General features: G+C 40.5%; 1 protein-coding gene across 1 annotated transcript in view; it reads left to right on the plus strand.

Annotated features, from left to right (window-relative positions):
• The window catches only part of thsd7ba (thrombospondin, type I, domain containing 7Ba), a 131184-nt gene that overhangs the window by 12370 nt on the left and 97522 nt on the right, over positions 1-21292 (plus strand). The window contains 1 exon segment of the mRNA XM_048239796.1: positions 17669-17999. The gene's annotated coding sequence lies outside the window, so the exon portion shown is untranslated.

The raw sequence follows: 21292 nt of genomic DNA on the forward strand, positions 1-21292 counted from the left end.
ACTTTACGGCAAAAGCTTCAGAAACAAATAATTGTGTTATTTTTCAGCTTACCTCCACACCTCAATCTGAGGAAGGCACAATCAGGTGCTGACAGATTGAACCTGTTGCTCCACTACCATTTTTATTGGATTTGCCCCTCAGTGAGTTCACTCCACTGCCACAGCTAGGTGCCAGCCTTTTCAAGGGCTGTAGCATTCCAGTGCTCCATAATGTCTCTCTTCCCTCTACCTCCAGAATTCCTCTCTAACCAAACCAGATGGAGGGTTCCGTCAGCAGTGAAGCCTAGGTGCGTGCTGGAATCCCTGCTAAAATCTCATAGAGCTGGAACCCTGATAAATCTCATAGATCTGGCATAACATAAACGGACGGATGTGCCTCTTCTTTTCAGATATACACAGGAGAGGTGTTAAATTCCTTGTGATTTTCCACAGTGGCCAATCAACCACATCTATTTACCATTACATACAGTAACACAAAGCCTATTCAACATTGCACAATGTGACGCAAGATGCAACGGCAACAACTGAGCATCATTCACAGCAAGTACTTTTAATGTTTTAGTGTACATTGCATTCATAACAATAAAAAACATAACGCTGTAACGCTGATTATAAATAATTCTAAAACTGATAGTTCCGGTCTTTGATTGTTATTGGCTGAATCACGTTCGATGCCGTTGTAAAATGCAGCATAAACATACACCTTGACCGCATTTCGTTCTATATTACTGCGCTATCATAACTTGATACAAAACGTAAAGTAGCTGCGTCTCGATGTTGCTTGGCAACCATTCAGATAGAGGAAATATATTTCTTGGCGGAAGAATGATTATCTAGGAATAACTTGTTATATTTCTAGTTGCTGTGCCTTTTATGAAACTTTGCCAGGTATTTATAGTAACAGTTTTAGAAAAGCAATAAGCCACTCGAGTCCGTAGGTTACACTGATTCTACAACAGCTAAGGGTGGTTTTAATCAGTGTGTGGAATCAGTGTAACCTACCTCTCGGGGCTTATTGCTTACGTTTGTAGTTGTTGTCAGAAATTTTCCGAATTATTTTCTGTGTCAAGGTATGAAAGCTGTTTAAATAGCCAGGAGTGCTCTGACTGAATCAGCAAGTCACCCTCCCATCTGATCCCTACTGTGTCACAGTAGGAACATTAGACTTGTACAGAAAGATTTTTTATTGAAATCTCAATCATGTTAACATGCGTTGTATGAAATGAACACTGCTCCAACATAATCTCAGTTCTCTCTGTTGGACGTGTTAGTGTCATGATCCCCAAGTTCATCTCATGACATATCCTATATATCTTTTAACTCCCCAGTAAAACTTTGCAGTCAATTTGTTTCATTTCCTCACTTGTAAGCTCTGGGGTTTGCCAAGTAGTCCTCCTCCTCATTTTCTTTTTTCATGACGCAACAAGCTACCGAATGTTAGGATGAACTTGAGAAGTTTAGTCTTTGTCTTTGCTTTGATAATGTGGGAGTGGAAGTTTCTGCCAGAATATGCTAATTTCAGATTCTTAAATGATGCAAAGTGTAGCCATTTCATCAGTGTCCCCCCTCCCAGCTCTGGGCCTAACTCCACCCACTGCATAGTTTTGAACAGTACTACACAAAAGCAAACCCCAGTGAGTCTTGATCAACAAATTAAAAGGAGACTCCCAGTCGCAGGCAGGGGCTAGGTGAGGTGGATCACACCCATACAGACTAATTCCAAAGAGCGGACTCTACATCAGCATTGACCTTGTAAGCAGGGATGCATCTAACATGAATGAAATTGGATTATAGTCAATGCCCTATTCACCATAATGACCTTTTCAGCTACAGGTTCTTAATGATTACAGTATAGTTAACGACTTGTCAAGAGTCAGATCAGAGTTTTTTTGATTTTGTTACACCAGCTTCAGCTCTTTTCAACGATGCAGTAGCGTCAGTAGCTTAGCACCTCTAAATGTGATAATGAAGCTAAAGCTTTGCTATTCCCTGGTTATTAGACTTGTATTGGTTCCTGAATCATATAAGAAATTAAACAACAGTGTTCAAAGCCTGGCATTGCATGTTCAGTTTTAATTACCTTTCTGATCACAACCAGCAACATATTCTTCTAGTGCAACAAGCCTTGGTTGCATTATTTACAAAGAGCCTCCATCAGTTTGCCACCGTTGATTCAAGTTGCTTGATTTCCTGTTTCACCTCCCTGTAATTTAAATCTCTCTTTGATTGATTCGTATTGCCCCTGCTTCAGGGGAAATAGTCAATATATCTGAATCATCATTTTTATGATTCTGCAATGATCTACAATATTAACACAGTCATGCCTTATAAAGCAGTGACTACTCTCTACAGTGTCTTCTGCATATTCAGCTATTACCACAATGCATAAAAAATATACCGGTACATGCAGTATAAACATGCATCATGTGCGATAAAGTCTGAGCTGTCACATTAAAGAAAACTACACCTAGATTCTTACTCAAGTCGTTTTCAAGTGTGTTTTTGAGCACTGTGCTGTATGAACAGTACTGTGAGTGTGTTGATATCTGGAGTGAGTGTATTTGCTGCTTAATAGTGTTGTCTAATGGGTTCCTAACATGCTAATAGCCTCAGTAAACCACTGACATCCATTATCATGAGTTGCTAATAAAGACATTTTCAGTGCAAGGTGCATGTACACTTAAAGAGGACCTGTTAACTCTTAAAAGCACTGTGGCTGATTTGCTTGACATGTCAGCTTTGACATGACAGTTACAGTATACACATTTGTGACTGCTGATGTACCCGGTAACACTGACAGTATAACATTTCTGTCATATATTCTTTTTTATTAAGCCGTTTAGCCTACCTATCCTCATGGTTGTGGAGGATGATCGCTTAGCAGCTGTGAAGTCTTATTCTCAAGATAGCCTAATGGGTGTAGCCTACTGTCTACGAAGACGTAGGCTAAAAATACTACTATCTACAGTCATTCAGAAATGAATTGCCAGAGATAGGCTATGAAGGGAAAAAGTGCAGCATTTTAAACATGGCAAGATTATTTTTACCGAACAGTTTGTTCTAATTTGTCTCGTGAAATTAGTGCTTGTGGACATCAATCACCTATCTTCTGTCCTTCTATTTCAAGTTATCATGAGTGTCATTTGATTATATAATCACAACAAATGCTAATAAATGAAAACAGAATAGGCTTATGTGCTATAGGCTAACGTTACAGGTCAGGCTAACTCCTCGTTATGTCAAAATAAACTGATTTATCCTAATTGTTTAGCGATCACACACAACAACTTAACACAGCAACCTCAAACACCACTGTTGAACCTAGGCTACTGCTTCAGTCATGTAAGAAATAAGCAGTTTATGAATTATCTTTACCCGTTTAATCAAGTCCACATGACCAAAATAACAACATATTTAAAAGGCTGAGCTAGCATAACAGCCTAATATAGGCTGATGCTGCTATGGATAACTAATAAAAAGTTTCATACAATTAATGAACTTTATCACTCACATTCTGAGTTTTTCTGGGTGGTTATATATCCATGCAGATCGTCTTCAATAAGCCATCGCTGTTATATGATATAATATGTTACAGGATTCATGACTAATGCCATTAATGTTACATGATGCTGACTGACTCTGGCTATAACAGTAGGCTACGTTTTAGCGTCTGCTGAGTCTACTGCCTACCAAGACCTGTCGCTGTTCAGGTGAAGTTAAATGATCAAATATTGTTTTCAGAAGGAAGACATGTTCCTTTCTGGTCAAATTTCACAGCTTCTAAGAAAGGCTATTGTCTTAGGTGTAAACCGAAGTTTTGAACAGAGAAAAAAAGTTAGGCTACCATTAGGCTACATGCAGGTTCTCCCATAACGTTATCGATACAGATAAATGCACCAAATCAGGGCGATTTTAGGGAAACAACGTTCCTGTGACAGGCTATCAAATATTGAAGAATGGGATAATGTTTCATCATCACCTTTATTGATGCCTGAAATGTTGACATTCCTGAAATACAGAGATGTAGCCTACTGAGAGGCAGCTGCAGACAACGATGTTCAATGGGTTCAACGTGTCCCTTGCCTACCAGCTGGATGTAAACAAAGCTATAGAACCTAGAATACGTCACATGAAAAACGTTAATTGGAGCTGTGTGTGTCCGTTCTCTCTATCTCTCTATCTCTCTCTCCATCCTCTTTTTGATTTCCTCATTCTGCTGACTCCACATCTTACGGAGGACCTCATTAAGAGCCCAGTCCGTCCCCTCAGAAAGCTACTGCCCAGCCCGAGTGTTATACAACCCCACTAACTCCTCACAAACAGGAAGTAGAAGACTTATTCCAGCATTTAATGGAATCTGATCTTTTATCTGCTTTTATTATCAGTTGATTAAGTAATGCAGGGGTCCTTTAGGAGAGGGGAGCTGGCAGAGTCACATTTGGTTCCAAAGGTTAAGTGAAGGTGAGATGTAATCGGCCTCTCCTCTACTCTGCCAAGTTTGTAGGAGGAGGTGTAATTACTAGGAAAAGGGGTCTCCAAGCATAGCTGTGAGATGGAGGTTGGGACCTCTCAGGTGTTGCAAGACTGCATAGAGCAGCTTTGTGAAGTATAAAGCACCTATGTTGGCTAAAAGTTGTGCTCCTCGTTTCTCATGTTAATTGCATTGTCAGGGTTTTGAGGACCTCAACTACGCAATCTAGATGGGTTTCCCTTTTGTTTCTGAATTATTAACAGATAGCATGTCGCAGTAGCAGTCTAAGGTGACCTTGTGTGGACCATATACTCTTGTGAAAAACAATGAAATGTAGAAAATTTGCCTGAATTAACAGAGCTAATTCACTATATAATATTCACTATAATAATGAACACTGGTATATTTCCATACTGTTACCTGTAAAATTTACAGTTACAATTTCAGTCAATTTCAATTTCGGCAATGCCAACTATCTTATTCAGTATTCCTACTGCTAGTGTAGTGTAGAAATAGTAAAGTATAGAAAATGATGGACCCTAGTTTGATGGCGGAAAGGCTGTCTTAAATGGACTATTCTGCCTGGGCTGGTAGTCTTTATCTCTGGTGATAAAGTGGAAAGTCACCAGAGGTGTAATTTTTGGATATGGGCATGGTGACATTTGGAGGTAGTGTAATTTATCTAACTTGGATTAAATGCTCAATTATGAGTAAATAAACATCATCTGTTATGCACAATACTGACATTGTCATTTCTATTCACATATTGTAATCCACTTTGAAGAAATGGTGCACACCAGTGCATTTTCCACAAAAGATCTTTTTCCTTGGGTGCAGTGGAATGCAGAACAAGATTGCAATCAGGTTGGACAGGGTGTTCAAATTCATCTACATGAACATAGCTCACAGCCACCCATATCTTATGCACTTCCTATTCAGGTAGGTTGCTGTTCATAGCTAATCATGATTTTTCCAGTATGTCTACAAATGGCTAGTTTCACAATCAGGGTAAACACTTGACATTATCTGCACGTCGGTGTACTGTACCTCAAAATATTTGACTCTTTTGGATGACTCTGTTAGTACTTGCCATCGCAACAAAAAGGAATGACCGAAGAATTTGTTGGTAGGGAACCCCTCATGATTGTGGAGGGGGGTGGGTCTGAGACGTCAGTCATTTTTGTTGAACCTTCTGGAGGTGTTGTGGTTCAACGAACATCGATGAAGGAAGGTGCCAGCTTGATGACCCCAGTTTTTTGTGCACAGAGGTTGCTTGGTTAGTGATGTTGTTTTTGATGCTTTGGTTCTTTGGTTGGGCCTATGGTACTGTGAAGGAGGCTACGCATCCTGGGTGCAACATGTGGTGTGTTTGTGACTGCCGCCAGCCAACTGCACTGTCGTTGTATCCTGCGTCATTTTGTGTAATAGTTGGCCACTGTGGGAAATCTCCGACCTTCAGCACAAGGAATTTTAACACCACTCCCGTCTATATCCTTGCAACACCTAAACAGTTGGAAAAAGAAATGCAAAAATACCATTTGTTGGCACATAAGGTTTCATTTTCAATCTCTTGGTGATTGAAGAGCGAAAGTGTCCTTTTATCCTAGGGCAATTCCATTGAAAAATATTTTTTTTGTAACATCCATAACGTCAATAAAATGTGATGGCATGGTATGATGTGAATGATTACATGAAATTTGAGCATCACACATCATACAAATGCCAAGGCATTTCACTGGCGTTGACAAAAAGTGTTTTGGATGTGACAAAAAGTCCATTTTCCGTGGAATTGCCCCTACACGTTTGGGACCTGTTACCAAAGTCCTGAAACAAAACCAACGTGCAATATGCTTGTGCTTGTAAAGGAACATGCACAAGCGGGGAATGCTGAACAGGGCTCCTCAGACTCATATGAGGTAAAATATATGACCTTTCACCAAACCTTCCACTAATTAATGCAGCGTATCTCTGCCCACATACAGCCTTTGACACACCTTTATCTCACTGAAGCATCTATTTTTTGTGTAGCAAATGTGCATATTCTGCTGTCTTTGTCAGCAACTTTGCTCTAAACTAGGGGACTAGGGGCTGTATTTTGCACACTGGCGCATGGCGTAAAACTCGTTTAAAAGTTTAATTCGAGAACCGTATTTTTTTGCACTTTATTTTATTTATTTTTAAACAATGCGGCCAAGGTCAAAACTGCATCGGGGTGGATGGCAACCTAGGGAGGGGCCTGGCGCATTGTCTAAAAATCGCTATTGTACACCTGGTCAGAAGTCTATGGCTCAGTTGTTTATATGTTATTTTAAGAGACCTGGCATTCTCTTGGGTCTGGGGGGGGAAGTTTTAAGCATCCATGGGGGTCTAAAAAATTTTATGTGTACATTGTCAACAGTCATATTGGCAGGTGCATGCACCATCCTTCTATTATTCATGAGGACGCACACCATCATCATGGCTGCATTTTTCAGCCCATGCAAAACATTACAAATTACTGTAATTTACGATTACAATGGGAAACATAATTAGAATAAAGATATTAATCTTGAAATACTGTACATCTCATGATGAGAAGTTATTCACCATCATTTGCAAATTGGTTTAATGGTCTGATACAGTTTTGCCTATACATGTTAAAAGTGAGAGGGGAATTAGAGTTGTAGTCTGTGAAATTAAAAAAGAGAAACAACATTTCATTATGGAGCACAGGTGAAGACGCACTGTCACGATATAAGCAACTCCTCTGCAGGATATATGTTGTTTTGTTCAGTCATTTGAGCAATATTTGTGTAAGTGTTGCTTTATTCAGCCTATGTTTTCGATGGTAACCCATTGTCAGTCAATAGTGAAAGTAACTGCATAACTGTCTTGTCGTTGACTGACACCTTGGTGAGACTACTGTTAGTTTCTAAAATCTTACTTTCCTTTGTTTTTTTACTTTGCCATGGAACTGACAATGAGTTCAAATAATAAATAAATAACATTATGCTGCAAATACAATGTAGCCTACAGGAAGCCTATGCTAGGTTTTAGTAAAGCATTGTTTAGTGGAATGACTATTCCATACGGTCTCACCGCATAAGCCAAACTTCCTTCAAATGGGGGATGGGTGAAATGCCAAAATACCGATGCATTTATTTGACATATGCTTTGCTTTTGCGCCGTTAAAGGGAATGACAGATGCCATTCTCATTGGTTTAAATGATGTTACGCCCCAAACACACCAATATGACTGATTAAAAAACTTAGGAACATCTTGTCGCGCCATGCACTCAACGTTTGATAACGAAACCCCTCCCAATGTGGATTGGACATCCTACTAAATTTGAATAAGCTTTTGACGAGTGACGATGCGCTTTAGAATGTCATGATAGGGCCCTATGTCTTTAATTCTTTGGAGGGAACAAAGCAGGAACTGACTAAACTGATTTAGAAATAATTCAAACTTTTACTTAATATGTTGTGTTTTGAAATGGACACATTGACAGCATTGCATAGTGCAACATTTAAAAAAAGAAAACTTTTTTTTAATTTAGTGTTTATAGAGAGGCACAGACAGTCCTCTCACTAAAAGAGGTTTCTGACATTGAATCCAGAACCATCCATTTAAGATGGATATTTCTCTGGATTATTTTCAAATTGCTTTCTGCAGATACATATTCTGGGGCGTAGGATACTCACTTCATGGTACTTTCTATGATACATCTCACCTTATCTTCACTCTCTCACATACACACTCTCTCCAAATCTGTATGTCATTTTTCAATTTACCTTGCAAGTGATAAAAAAGCCTTTACTACTGCATGTTGGATTGGTCTCATTTACATATGAGGCAAGAGAGTTTATTTTTGAGCTGTAAAGAATTTTCATTTTTCTGAAACGTCTTAGATATTGAGTTACTCGTCTGCATTACCTGCAACTTATTGTGGCCCTGAGATGAAAATGTTCCCTCAGATAATAAATAATAAGCTGAAGAATCAGTTCAGAAGGCATGGTTATTATTCATATAGTTTTATTTAGTGCATTCCATTCAGTAGAGCTACCTGTCTCTTAGTTCATAAGGACTTTTTTGTGCATACTTCAAACATTTCATACAACATAGTTTAGCAGTCTGAGACAGGCATACTTTAATTCCAATTTTGTTGTTAATACTTGATCAGATGAAGTTTCTGTAAATATTAACCCCAGAAAGATACACCTTGGTCAATTCAGTGCTTTAAAATCGACCTGAACCTTATCTACATGCTTCAGGACCATGAATGAAACCAATTAAGTAATGTAACTAATCCAATCCTGTAACTAAAATCCAATTAGCCATATGGGACAGCTCAGCGATATTTCCTGCTGGCACTACATATCCCAAGATCTCTGTGTAACACAGGTCACCATTTCCCCTCCCCTTTTTTTTAGCTTAAACTGAGTCAATTTGTATCCCCTTGTGCTAGGTCTATGCAAGAGGTTGACTCAAGTTTCTATCCCCCTGCCGGGGCCCTTTATTGAATCACTGCCATGTGGGCACGGCAGCTGTTCCTTCTGGCCACAGCACGCCACTGGCGTTAATTGAACCGTAATAGGCACAACAGCAGGGAAGGTCAGACAGGCAGGGTTCAGTGATACATGGCACTGTCGCCTTTGATACAGAATTTCTGTTTCTGTGATTTTCATCCTAGCATACAATCACAGGCATGCACATAAAAAGCCTGAATTGTGATTTGAGCACAAGAAGAAGCCATCTATATCTGACTGTGCAGGAGAAACCTGAAGTTTAGAACATTGAGATACAGTTTTTTATATAAGCTTCCAGGTGAAGATTTTAGGTAAGTAACATTGTTAAATAACATTGCACATTCAGTTGAGAAGTTTGAAACGTTCTGTCCAGTAACAGTCTGTACAGTCCAGTAAATTACAGGTCTCAGTAGAATTGGCCATCAAAATGAATAATGGCATGAATCATTGCTTGTTCGTGTTCCCTGACTTCCCTCATCAACACTTCTAGCAGGCAGGGTCACAGTGGGCAGTCTGGGCAGACTATGCCAAGCCATGCTGGTGTGTTGGTGGTGTGCCCACCTCTGCCTCCCCTAGTGACCTAGTGCACTGATGGGAGAGGACTCAGGGCAAGAGCAACAACCTATGGCTATGTTCACACCGCAAGTCTTAATGCTCAATTTGGATCTTTTGCTCAGATCTGATTTTTTGTTTGGCTGTTCACATTACCTTTTCAAATGTGGTCTACAGTATATATCAGATTCCAGTGTGAACTGTTTGCAGTACCTACCGAACTGACCCCTATGTGCAAAAGAACAATAACAATGGCATCAGCTAATTTCATAATAATTTGTGACAAATGTCGATGTAGATTGACGTAAAAGTCGCATCAAATCCGCCTTACTGTAGGTGTTCACACTGCGGCCACATTGAAAAAAATCAGACCTGGGTCTGATTCAGGACCACATAATGGAAGTGCTCTAAATCTGATTTGATCTAAGCAAGATTTGAGTGTTCACACTACTTCTGAAAAAGTCTGACCTGGTTTGGGCCACTTTTGCCTGCAATCTGAACGTAGCCTTTGAGTGAGACTCTGCCACTGAACATCTACTTACTGTAGTGCTTTCCAAGGTTTCTTGCAAGATGGTGGAAAAAAAGTTCTGTCTTTTTTCTAATACCCAAGTTAATTTTTAGCAGGATTTCACTTTTGTTCTGCTGCATCATCGGCGCCTCTGCCTTGCTCAAACTGAAATCCTTTTAAACGGCACCTTTTGTCTTGTTCTGCAATAGGACATAAAGACACAAACCAATAGAGAGCTGAATCGATATCCTTAACAGATAGGCCAAGGAGACCACTGTATGGATGTACTGGAGAAATATGACTGAAGAATGTCATTGTTCTTAATTTAACTTTTATCTGAAAGGCACCTCAGCAAGCAACCTGTAATGTGAGCGCTGGTCACAGCAGAACTATTCAAAGGACAGCGATATCATTGCATGTTGGCACGTTGCTCAATTTTTTCACTGTTTGCTGGTGGTAGGGTGATACAGATAGTTGAAAGGACAGAGGAAACACAGGAAGATACCTGAGAGATCCACACAGGGCTGCCATCACTTTTGTAAAAGTATTGCCAAACATTCTTGCCAAGCACAATACTTTTCATACACATTTTGTGTCATACCATTATACTGAATATATGGAGGGGGTTAGGCCTTCCTGTCTGGATTTTTTGCCGACTATTGCCATTAATTACCATTTAGCCGACTATTGCCATTAATTACCATTCATTTGCCTAAGCCTAGTAAAAAGTATACAGTTGTATGTTGTAATGGTCTGCATTATAGGATGGTGGCAGATGGTGTCCACAGTTTAGTGAAACAACTGTGAGACAACTCCGTGCATGAATCATATAGCCAAACACCTTATTCCAAACACACACCTAATCCTTCCCTCATTCTTGAAGATATGAACTGGCGGAAGAGACACTATTGAAATGTAAATGTCAGTAGGTGTACTTTGTCTTACAGTTCTTTCGCTGAACAGAACAAAATTCATTTAAAGCAAATATATAACCACACTAATTTGTTTTTATATGCCAGTAATTCACCTTCTTAGCATGGGTCTCAGAGCATCCACTGTGTTATTTCAGTTAGTGATCAGTGTGATCAAATAACTGCATGAACTTATCCAAAGCTTGTGTTTAAAAGTACAGTTAGACTTTCGTGCAGACAGCGCCTTTAAACTCTGTCTTTTTGTTGATTTTAGTAATGAACAGTTTGGCCGGGAGAGAGCTTCAAAAACTGTTTTGAATGCCCAGTTACATCACATGGCACAATTCAGCAAATATATGTTTTTTTAGGGGGCAGGGAAGCCTTTGTGATACAGCAGTGAATGGAATCAATGGGTGGAAGTGTAATCTCCAATTCACTGATTCAGATGTGGGATCAATGGAAGAAGTCACCCATGCTCTTGGAGCTGTCCCCAGACACAGTCTCTATGCCAGCTGTCTGTCTCTGCCCTTGGCTGAACTCTGGTAATCTACTGGCTGGAACAGAGAGGACCGGGGGTCTCCCTAACGGCCTCCTTTATTGTCCTCCTGTCCTTATCTCTGAGCCTGCGCATGCCTGTCACCCAGGGCCAAAAACCCCAGTTTGGCAGCTGGTCCTTAAAAAGGAGTTTCGGCCTAATATGCCAGTTCAGTTTTTAATAAGACCTTTTTTTGGACCAGAAGGAGCATACTGTAGTATTTTATTTCAAATTAGTAATAAGATTTATTTCTCACAACTTCAGCGTTTTTTAAGATTATAAGGTTGAATTCCAGACATTTGGTTTATTTCCTTTAATGTCATGCCCTAACACTGTAATATCTGCTAAAGGTTAAATGAAGTAATAAGACGTGGATATTAAAAATGTGTGTGTTTTTATACAAGGGCAATGGCATTCTTGTCTTTGGTAATCATCACATCGTTGACTTCGGGACTTAATTTGAAAGGTCAGAGAGAATTATGTGCTGACATTTAGACTTAAGTATCAAATATTTGGCAGTATTGGTGACCTAAACATATTAGACCAATAAGCTACTCCCCAGTCAGGTAAGCACATTGATAATAAATGTGCCTCGATGTTAAAAGGTAACGTGGCATGGTCATTGTTGAACTGGCAAGATGCTGTATGTCTGACTATTGGGTGGAGTTGTTGCACTCAGAACATGTAAGTGTCATGTAAGGTTCCTTCAGCAAATGAAAGCCTTTGCCATCTACAGATATACTTGATAGATGGTAGTTTCCAACACACTCATACACGCACACGCATTTGCGCTGCACACACACACACACACACACGCACACACGCACGCACGCACACACACACACACACACACACACACACACACACACACACACACACACACACACACACTCCATCCATAAATAAAATGCCCTTAAAAGGATGACATGCAATTCCACTTTTGAAGGTTTGGATTTCTTGAATTATGCTAGGCTTGTTTTAGACTGATTTAGAGCGGTGTATTGCCCAAGCGTCTGCGATTGCCTTGGACTTACTAGCAAATGTTCTTATGCCTGTAGGCCCTATCGGATTTTGAGATGATGGGATAGGATTCACATGAGCAGCTAAGTCATGAAATTAAACACTCTTGGCTTTGATGCATGTGCACAAAATTAGAGTTATGATTTCTGAAAATAACTGTTACAAGAAGTGTGTGAATACAAATTCACCATGTATACTGAAGCATATGAAACAGTTCAATTAGCTTTTGTCCATATCAATGCAAGAATATAATTAAAGTTTAAATACATTTAAATTAAAATCGTTGTTTGGTGCGTAATACTCTACTTGATGTAGACCGGCATGGTTTCAGCCCTCTCTTTTGTAGGTTCATTCATCTTTTGTATTTGATCAGCTGACTGAAACTCAAAGCTTTTGGCAGTGTAGACAAGTGATAGTTTATTTTTACAATATGCTGCAGATTGTTTAATAATATATATATTTTTTTTTTAAATATGTTTTTTTTTCAATAAGGAATGGAATCTGGATAGCAAACAATCCCTCTACCTAAATGAAGTATGAACCATACCACTTTCTGTCCAGTTATCCATGGACCAGACGGGATATTTCATTTAGTAGTGCGTTTTTAACCTGAAGCATATTGGTATTTCAAAGTAGTCTTTCACTCACAGAATTTGTGTCACCTCCGAGATTTAATTTCACCCATGGTTCCACTCTCTCTCAGACTCGTCCTCTTGTATAATTGACTTTAACAGGTTCGAGCTCAGCTGCGCCCGGACTCTGGACACTCTCTCCAGGCAACACCGGCTCTGTGCGCTTGGTGCTGATTAGCAAGGCGTTTCCCACAGGGATGCCCGTCAGGATTGTCTAGGACCAGGTGTCTGCTCATGCAAGGGGCCCTGACCATGTTATCAGCCAGCCTCAGCGACCAGGCCTTCCCTTGAATAATCCCCCCCCCTCCGGCCATTTCATCGGACTGCCACCAGCCAGCACAGCTTTTTTTATTTTCCTGGCCTCCTTATCAAATCTCTCGGGAGTCAGGAGGTGGAATTAGCGCTAGCACATTGTTGATCATAAACTGGTTAACGAGTAGAAGCAGCCAGGTGGAACAACAGGGTGGCATGTTTAATTACATTTTTTTTTTAAGGCAGAGTACTCTTTCATGAACTGGAGGCAGATATGAGGCTCAGATGCGCTACTATGTTTTTCCTTGCTGGTATAGGCATTCTGACTGTGCAGAGCATTTATTTTTGGTGCCTGGTTTCCTGTCTCTCCTTCTACACTCCATGCTCTTTGCTCCCTGTGCAGCACACCGCTGTCACCAGCACTTGAAGGGAAGCGGTTTCTTCATCTTGCAGACGATGAACCACCTCAAAAACAGCCAATTAAAATCCGGGATGACAAGGAGTTCTTTTTTGCCGCCTGACAGGAGTGGTGTCCTCTCTCCTAAAGGGGCTCCAGGTGTTTGTTCTCCCTGTTCCGCTATTTAAAAGCTATCTGGTGAGAGACTTTGCACCACAGCTTATCACCACCAGCTCCTTGATGAGTGTAAAAGAGGCTCATTATTTTCAGTATTGCTACGGTGCTAGTTTGCGTTTCAGTGTAGCGGTACTTAAGCTGCCCATGTGGTGGGTGGTATGTAAACTTTTTTCTTTCAAATTCTGACTTGTTTGTACAGGGGCAGTTGTTGAAGCTTGTCTGGGTGTTTAGATAGAATGGATGAAACAAGCCTAGTTTTTGTTTAAGTCAGTAATATTGACATGTCATTAACAGTCAATTGTGATGGATTGTAGTAGTTGATTTATCAGTTTTTCCACAGGCTTTTTCTCGGATCCATAATGGCGACCCTGATAAGCTCATAGATCTAATATCCTCACAACCCCCACTAGGTGTTGATGATAGATGATTCGCTTGATAAACACAAAATCAATCATTCATTGTTGAGTCTACATCCCAACTAATCTGATGCAAAATTGGCATGTTGGCGTGATCACACCAGTACCAGTGTGCTATTTGCTTTATTAATTTTTGTCGTCAGAGATACACTCCAGATAGGCTACTCCATTCATTGATGAGGAGTTTTTCCCATTTGCACAAGGCACAGACCAGTGGATCATGTTCAGCTCTCATGCGACTGTAAATGTGAGATTGCATGTTCACGAATTAATGCCTTGTCAAAACCAATAATTGCTTGGCTAGGGGAGTATCATTCTTTCGGTTTATTTTTAATGCGGCTGTAAAAAAACAAAACAAAGCAAAACAAATTATGGTCTTTCGATGATGGACACAAATTGCCAGTGACAGTCCAGGAAATTGAAATGCAAGCACCTTTTTCAAATTTAGATGATGGAAAATGTGAAGATAACTTGAGAAAGTAAGGCTTGTCAGTAAAATGTTTTCTTTGTTTATACTTATTTCTTTGTTTGTTTAAAGGAACTCATTCACCTACATTTTGCATAGCATTATACTTTTGTTGTTTTAGTTGTTCGATTTTAGTTTCCATCAAATTAATTCACTCCGGGAGCAATGATTTAACATCCTGACAACAAAATACCACTCTGTGAATTGATTTGAAACGCAAAAATTCACCCCATTCATATGCAACGATTCTACTGTTTCTCTGTCTCTATAATATTTGCCCTGTCTGAACACATTTACTCAGTAATTATTCATTACTACCCCGAACAATAAAAACAGTCTCCCAGTAAAGCTTATTGTTTAACGGCTAATGGTTTCCATCGGTTTTCTCTGCACACACACGCACACTTTCCACAAAGGGAGTGCTTGCTGAAAATGCTGAAAGACCATGTAACATTATACACTCTTTCTCTTATTAACTGGACTTGCATTTTTAGCACACTACTAGGGCTTGATCACAATAGAGATGTCCACTCATGGAAATCTGACCAGTCGAAGATAATCTTTCAGAGAGATGGGTGGGGGTGATAGGCGTGGTCTGCGAAGCCCAGCGCTCGCTCATATGTATGCTGTCCACACCCTGCAATGAATGCATACGCTACGTGACCCTTCACCGCCCCCACACCTCGACTTGCTGCTTGTTTAACCATCCGTGACTAGGCACCTGCGTTAGCTGGGGAGAGACAGGCAGGCAGGCCGGAGGTGTGTGGGGCTCGCTATAAACAGAGATCTGATTGAGTTCAGCACCCTTGTGGCTGCAGTCAGGTGTAGGTGATGTGCCCTGCTCCCCACAGCACTCCTGTGAGTGTCACTGGCAGCCCTGATAGTGCCTGACGGCCGCTCCCCTGTCTCCATGTACTGGTACATTCCATTAGGCCAACAAACAAGCAGGATGAGTTCCATCTGCCAGGGCGGTATGGAGAAAATAATATGGAGACAGTGCGCAGCTGCGGAAACGAGAAATGGCTTGGTGGGGGGAGTGGACCTGAAGAAGCAGACAGGCGAAATAGTGTGTTGTTTGCTCTTAACAATAAAGCAATCTCCTAATTATACCAGTGTGCAATGGATACTTTGCCTTTTTGGCTGGGTATATGTTGTAGTGTAGAGTAACCACTCATCAGGATTTACCTACTTGAACTATGTGCAGCAGGATTTTATATGAGAGCATCTGAGTTATAGTTACAACGTAATGTTATTTTATCTAGTGTGTGCTTGGATGTCACCATTGGAGAGAAATAGAGAAGATTGATCACAGAAAGACTCAGGTGTTCATTAGCAGGAAGAGAAATATAGCGATGACTGCATGAGGTAAAATTCAAGCAAAACCCTTTTACAGCAATGTGATGTAAGAATTGGAATTTATACCTCTTATCGTCAATTTTCCACATTACGGTGGTTCTCAGTGTGTCGAAAACTGACAAAAGGGGTTATGCACTTGAATGGTAGAACAAAGTTACATTTACAGATGCAATTACAGATGCTGCGGGCACGTAGTGACAATATCTGTCTAAATCTTATAAATCAGTGTATCATCAAATTAATTTGAATTTGTGATTTATTTTAAGGTAAAATAAGTACATAACTGCTGCTTTAACACAGTGTGGAAGCCAGAAAAAAAAGGCAACTCTTCTAGTGTCTCTACACCAAAGTTATGACTTCCAACTGACAATAAAAACAGGCAATGTTTTAATGAAGTTGTAGGGTGTTGTACTCAGTGCAGCAAACAAAGCCTCAGCAAGACCTCTTTCATTCCAAACAGGGACCTCAAAAGTTGATCCATTCATAATGTTTATTCAATAATTTGTTCGTTCACATTGTAGTGTTCAGAATCAATTGTTTTACCTTTGTCGCATTTTCCCTCCTCTCTGTGTGACACCAGGGAGGAGGGCATAGGAACAGCCTGAGCCAAAGAAAGTAATTTGAGACACAATGGTGGGGTAAGGCAAAGCACTTAAAAGTCCTGCGAAATAAAACCGGGGCAGGCAGGACCAGGGCCACCAGAGCATGGCGTGGAGAGTCAATAGGTGGGCAGGAGTAAAAGGCCTCGACAGTGGACGGAATGGGAAGGAATGGGATGGGAACAAGGGCACGGAGTGTTAATGGAATCAGGGATTCAGTGGGATGAGCTCGCAAGGTCCAGCTCAGCTGTGGTGTTGACAGGTAATCATTGAATGTCAACCTGGAGCCGAGCAGGGCCTGCAGTAGTGCTACTGTGTAGTGTTTTCCAACATGGCTGATACTCTGTGACAGCTGATAAATTGTCATACTAATCCCCTCCATTTTGAATGCTTTCTCTTTTGAAATGTTTGACAAATAAACAAATACTGATTTTTGTCCCTGTCTCAGAAGGCTTCTAAAGCATGTGTACATTCTGATCACATAATCCCTTGCTCTTTTTGGAGCTCAGTCTGATTTTTACCATCTGAAATTACAAATATATATAAAAAAAAACTTTTTAAGATGCTGTATGGTAGACACATTTTTGACTTGTTGTTTTTTTAAGTTTCTTATTTAGATATGTCTTGTAAATCTTTTCTTTCACACAGTTTCTTCTAGTATTTCAATTACACTCCCCTTCCATCCTTGGCTTTCTAGCATCCATTGTGGAGAAATTAAAAATGGCAATCTAATCCTGCCTCAGTGTGCACTGAGTGTGCATGTTGCGTAATGAAGGATTCATCTATGAGGTCAGGTGACTTGGCTGCATGTCCCCTTTTTCTCCTCCTCTGCCCTAAATTCTCCGTCTTTTCTCTGCCTTTCCTCAGCCTCATTGGGTCTGGGACCATTCCCAGCGCAATTTTCTCACGGAGGATACCTGATCCAGCCTTCGCCGACAGGGTTATCGGTGTCCTTTCGCCGGTGATGGTGTGACAGGCACATCCTTCACGCCCCAAACTTCCCGAGGGGGAGTCACAGAGGATTAGCTGCTGGATGATGCGTCAGGAGAAAGACAAGGTTCTGTTTATCTGCTGTCCACGTGTCACCCCGAGCAACTGAGAAGGCCCAAACTGTCAGCACCAGCAACGGCACCACCGGCCCGGTGACTGCTCCACTGCCTGTCAGCGCTAAGTGATGACTCTCAGCCTACCCCTTTAGGTAATGTTCCGAAACAGAATGGGTGGCAGTTTGTTTGCCGCCATAACTCCCATCTGGTGGACACAGCCATCTCTATCTGCTACCTGTTCCTGTTGATGAAGAAATACATAAAAGCTGTGCAGTTAAGTGTGTGGGTGTGTGTGTGTGTTTGTCTGTCTGTCTTATGTGTAACATGGCAATAATTCCCAGCTTTTTGATGTCCATTTTTATGAGTAACTACTTTTGGTATCATCTTCAAATGAAGTTTGATAGTACAGGGTCATGTGGAGGACAGACAAACGCACCTGTCATCCCCACTAACCAGCCAGGCTAAGCACGGTGTAGTTTTGCTATTCGGCTCAGAACACCCCGCAAAAATGTAAGAAAAGCCTTAAAAGGCTTTATTGGCTTTGACATTGCCAATAACATTGCCAAAAGACGGCGTCAGTTATAATGTTAGCAGGCTTTGTTCAGTGCCAACTGGGCTGCCAGTGGTGTTTTATATGCTTTATGTTGGTTGCTCACTAGGCTTCAGAACTCTGTAATTGTGCTTTGAGAGATGGCTGGTGCATTGTGCAACTGATTTTCCTTTTCACATTCAGAGGGTGAAGCTTTCTCCACATTAGCATGCTGAAATGTGGATTTGAGAGCTTGAACTTCCACGCAATCCAAAAAATTGATTGGAGAATTTTGGTTGCAGATTTGATTCTGATTGTTTCCGATCCTTTCCTCATCAACATTAAAGGCTGCAACACAAGCTGAGTGTTCTTATAAGCTATTTCTCTGGCAAAACATTCACTCTGTGCCGCTGTAGCTCAGATGCCAGAGCAAGGTGCTAGCAACACCAAGGTTGCAGATTTTTACGCATACTGATACAATGCACACCTTGCGTGTTCCCCAAGTCCCTGTAGGCAACAGCATCTGTTATATTAGTGGCACCCTAGTGTTTTAGTCTACAACCCTGTTTCCAGAAAGGTTGTGAAGAAAACACTGTGTAAAATGTGAATAGAAACAGAATTTGATAATCTGCAAATCAGATCACCATATCAAAATCAGTAAACCCATATTTGGTTGCAAAAAGGACATAGACAAGATACTAAATGTTGAAACTGATCAATTAGAATATTTCATGGAAAATATTTGCACATTTTGAATTTGATGCTAGCAACACATCTCAAAACACAAGGAACATTTTACAACTCACTAGGTTAACTGATACCATGCTTGGTGTAAAAAGGGCATCCCAGAGTAAGAGTCTCACAGAAGAAAATATGTGAAATTGTGAAGAATCTTGGGATTATGTCATCCATTTCGCATAATAGCATTATAATTCAGAGAATCCAGAGAAATCTTTGAAAGGGACAGGGCTGAAAACAATATTGGATTGCCGCAATAATTTGGGCCTCAAATGGCACTGTATTAAAAACAGATCTGTTTCTGTAAAAAAAACATTGTATGGGCTCAGAAATAAATGTCCTATAACTAACCTATAAGGTCCTAAAGCATTGTATATGACCACAGTTTCATGCCTCATTCACAAATCCTGGTTAAAACTCATCCGTTCAAAGAAGAAACCATATTTAGAAATGATCCAAAAAGCTTCCGTTTTATCTGGGTGGGCCCAAGCTTACCGGTATTTAAGATGGACAGAGGCAAAGTGAAAAACTGTCCTGTGTTTCTTTTTGGAAATCATGGACGCTCCATCCTCTGGGATAAAGAGGAGAGGGACGATCCAACTTGTGGTTAGTGCACAGTTCAGAAGTGAGCATCTATGATGGTATGGGGCTGCATTATGCCATGGACAGCTTGCACATCTGGAAAGACAATATCAACAATGAATAATGGATAGGGGTAAGGTTTTGAGCAGCATTATGCTGCCACACAGACAATATCTTTTTCGGGGAAGACTTTGAATATTTCTGCATTCTGCACATACAGTATCACAGCAGTTTGTCCCCATAGCAGAAGAGTCCAGGTACTAAAATATCCTGCCTCCAGACCTGCCATATTGGGTACATCATGGAATAAAAACACATGATTAAGAAGACCCCAGACTGTTGTGCAGCTGAAATCCTATATCGGGCAAGAGTGGGACAACACTTCATTGTCCAAAGTCCAGCAACTGGTCTACTCAGTTCCCAAGTAGATGAAGCAACACAGTCATGCCCATGTCCCAACTTTTCTGAGACATTTTGCTGGCATCAAATTTTCAAAGTTATATTTTCCAAAATAAATAATGCAATTTTTCTGTTTCAACAATGGAGATGGTGTCTTTGCACCACCTTTGATTAAATGTACAGTGAATATGATTTGCAAATCATAGTACATATTGTTTTTAAGTATGTTTTACATGGTGTCACAACTTTTTTGGAAACAGGGTTGTAAAACTAATGGACAGGCCCACAGCTAATGGAATTGTCATGCAAAGGTGACACTGAAAAAAGTTACCAAGCTTGCTAAATGAGTAATCAACTGAGACCATGGTATAAAAGCTGATTTGGGGATATTAACTTAACAGTGAAAGTCAGGTAACCATTAATAATATTGGGTGAATATGTAGTTTATACACCAAGGATATTACATCTAGGATCTGTGGCAGTAGATAACTAGTCAGGAGCAGTCACAGCAATTAGCATAGGAGAATTGCACCAGTTACGGCAATTTTCCTGTTAACAATATGTTCTAGCCAATGGAGGTCATGTGTATGTACTTGAGGAATTGGGGAACATTGAATGGAAAGGATGTGTTTTTTCATGTTGAGATGTAAAACAGCTGTCTTCTCCAAAAATGCAAAATATCTCAGAAGTGGCCAACTAAGCAGGTTTCCTTCCCTGAAAGAGTCTTTGATGATTCTCTCAGTCATGCAATGATTATGTTGCTGAAATACAAAATTACAATATAATATTATTGAAGGGGCCTGTTGTCCATCCATGCATGTTGTGATATTCAATTAAATTACGCTTCAAAGGACTACTTGAAGGATGCTGCTGTCTGGAATGTGTACTGTATCTATGGAAACATTAACATCCTCATTTTTGCATCAGCATCTAGGCATGTTGCACAAGTTATTGGTTTCATGTGACCACGCAAGCCAACTGGACCATAGTATTGAACAGAAACCTCAGCAAATGAAAGGCATCAGTGTCAAATGGACTGGATTAGCCGGTTTTGTTTCCCCTTCACCAAAGATGGCTTTATGATCATCCAGGGAAGAGAGGAGAGGAGAGAGAGAGAGAGAGAGAGAGAGAGAGAGAGAGCAGAGATGGGATAAATTGGCAGTGTATCAGGTGCCCGCGATGCCATCGTGGCTGCTT

Source organism: Alosa alosa, chromosome 3, assembly GCF_017589495.1.
Source record: "Alosa alosa isolate M-15738 ecotype Scorff River chromosome 3, AALO_Geno_1.1, whole genome shotgun sequence".
NCBI lineage: Eukaryota > Metazoa > Chordata > Actinopteri > Clupeiformes > Clupeidae > Alosa > Alosa alosa.